Consider the following 2,645-nt stretch of genomic DNA (forward strand, 5'->3'; position numbering starts at 1 on the left):
CGCCCTCTACCGCAGAAATCTGGCCTTCGTTCGCGTCCGTCCGGAAGACAGCCCCGCCTCTTGTCAGTTTCGGCCACGCCCCCTGAGCGCTCGGCCTTCCTACTGTCAGCGCTGGAACGTGAGAAATACGACAAGCCCCTTTCCCGGCGGCTGTTCTGGCCCAGCCCCGCCCCCGTAGGAGGAAGCCCCGCCCTCTGTCAATAGAAGCCCCGCCTTCCCGAGGCCCGTCTCTAATCCAGGCGAAGCCTCACCGCTGGTCAACCAACGCCCCGCCTCTTCTTGCCTCCAGGGTCCCTGCTTCCACTGGCCACAGTGCTGCCCGCAAACACCAGAAGTTTAGGTCACCCTCACTTCGAACCGCCCTGCGAGACGGAGGCATCCTCTGCCCCCCGAAAGCCCTTCCTTCCCCGCTCCTGAGTCACCCTCCTGGAGGGCTTTCTCTGCAGGCTGTGGTCCTCAAATCCGGACCGCTCCAAGGTGAGCCAGTCCCGCAGAGGGGGGCCCAGGCTTCTGGGAAAACCAGGCAGCGTCCCCGCCCCTCCCCACTCACTTCCCCTCCACCCCCGCATCATATTTTAAATGAAGAGAAATTCAAACCAAAGCAGAAACGACTCACGCTCCAATCTATTCTGCGCAGGTTCACGGGCCTGGACGTGCGAGAACTCCTCGGTGCCTTGGCGTTCATCCCCCGCCCCCAGCCCAGCCACCGACCCTCTACGCCCTGACAGCCGTGCTCCGCGGAGCCCCACCAATCCTGAGAGGCAGTAGCTTCAGGGAAAGCCTGGTGGTCGGAATCAATGGACACCAGCTTCTGTTTATTTATTTGTATGTTTCATCTTAGGATCCGCGCGGGGAGGAAGCGGGGAGCAAGCAAAGCTTCATGATCTTATAAACAGAGGTACTCAGCCTGCCATACTCAACACGCTGTATTTACAACAAAAATTTAACATCATTTTACTCTCCTGGAGTTAAGTTCATAGATAATGCAAGCTATTTACACCAATAATTTCAAGAAGTCGGTGTTCTACAAGTGAAAAATAAAAAGTCATTGATTCTAAAATGCTATACTAATATCAGTAAAAATAATAAAGCAATGTTTTTCTCTATGTAAATAAATACACCAATATGAGAACTATACAGGCCAAAAACTGCCCCCATAGAATTTCAGCTATTTCCGAGGGGGCAATACTGTGCCCACTGAGAAGCTCTTTTTGGGACTGATCTCTGAGGAAAGGAAATGCTTCAGATACAGAAACTCATTTTTTTCTTCATGCATTTAACAATGGTGTTTTTTTTAAATATATTTTATTGATTTTTTACAGAGAGGAAGAGAGAGAGACAGAGAGCTAGAAACATCGATGAGAGAGAAACATCGACCAGCTGCCTCCTGCACATCTTCCACCGGGACGTGCCGGCAACCCAAGTACATGCCCCTAACCGGAATGGAACCTGGGACCCCTCAGTCCGCAGGCCGACGCTCTATCCACTGAGCCAAACCAGTTCCGGCTAACAATGGTTTTTGAGCAGCAGCTTATGCCAGGCACTGTGGAGGATGCAAAGCTGAGTCAGTATTACTGTCTTCAAGGAGATTACAGTCTAGTAAATAAGCAAAACAACATGAACATAAAAACATCAAGCCAGCCTTAGCGGGTTTGGCTCAGCGGAGAGCGTTGGCGTGTGGACTGAAGGGTCCCGGTTGGATTCTGATCAAGGGCACAAGTCCAGGTTGGGGGGCTAGATCCCCAGTAGGCGGCATGCAGGAGGCAGCCAATCAATGATTCTCATCATTGATGTTTCTATCGCTCCCTTTCTAAGATCAATAAAAATATATTTTAAAAAATTAAGCCAGAGATCAAGGAGAGATACATAAAGAGGCCCTTTAAGGGTATGGACTGATGAATATAAATCATCTCTCTCTCTCTCTCCTGCCTCCTTCATCTCCCTCTTTTTTTCCTTCCTTTTCTCCTGTCCCTCCTCCTCCTCCTCCTCCTCCTCCACCTCCTCCTCCTGCTCCTCACCTGCCTCCCAGTTCTTTAACTTTAGTACCAGCTTATAGTGTCACCTCCTTTCCTCTATAAGCTGTCCATCTGGTTCTCTGCTCAATTCCAGCAGCCCGAGTCCTCCCAAGTTAGGGCCATGCCCACAGGGCAATTCTGTCCAGGAAAACAGTTTTAATAGCAGTGCTGAGAACAGTGTCCTCAGCTGGATTGCTGCCAATTATTTGGTATCCTTGTACAAAGCAAGACTCACCCTAAAATAAAAACTGCTTGCAGACCTAAGCAATATGAATATATATTTCACAGAGCAGATTGTGCCAGCCCACATAAATCTGTTTAGAGATCATGCTCACAGAGCAACTTGTTTTTATTAAAATAAACTCATTTGTAAAAATTGTAAATATGACTGATTCCAACAGCTGCGCGGCTCCAGAAGTAAGTTTTTAAGCCACAGATTGGCACAGTTAGAAGAGTCTAGATTTTTTTAATGCAAATGTTGTGTGGTTTGTCATACACAGTCGGGTATGGCAAAATTTCAGCACTGTTAGAGATGAGAAGCTGTCCGGCAGGTTTTAAAAGCACAGCACTTTGGCTATCCAGAGCCTCTTCTACCTTTGGAACAGTTGAAAGAAATATTTGTAGGAATTC

Source organism: Myotis davidii, unplaced genomic scaffold (assembly GCF_000327345.1).
Source record: "Myotis davidii unplaced genomic scaffold, ASM32734v1 scaffold200, whole genome shotgun sequence".
Classification (NCBI taxonomy): domain Eukaryota; kingdom Metazoa; phylum Chordata; class Mammalia; order Chiroptera; family Vespertilionidae; genus Myotis; species Myotis davidii.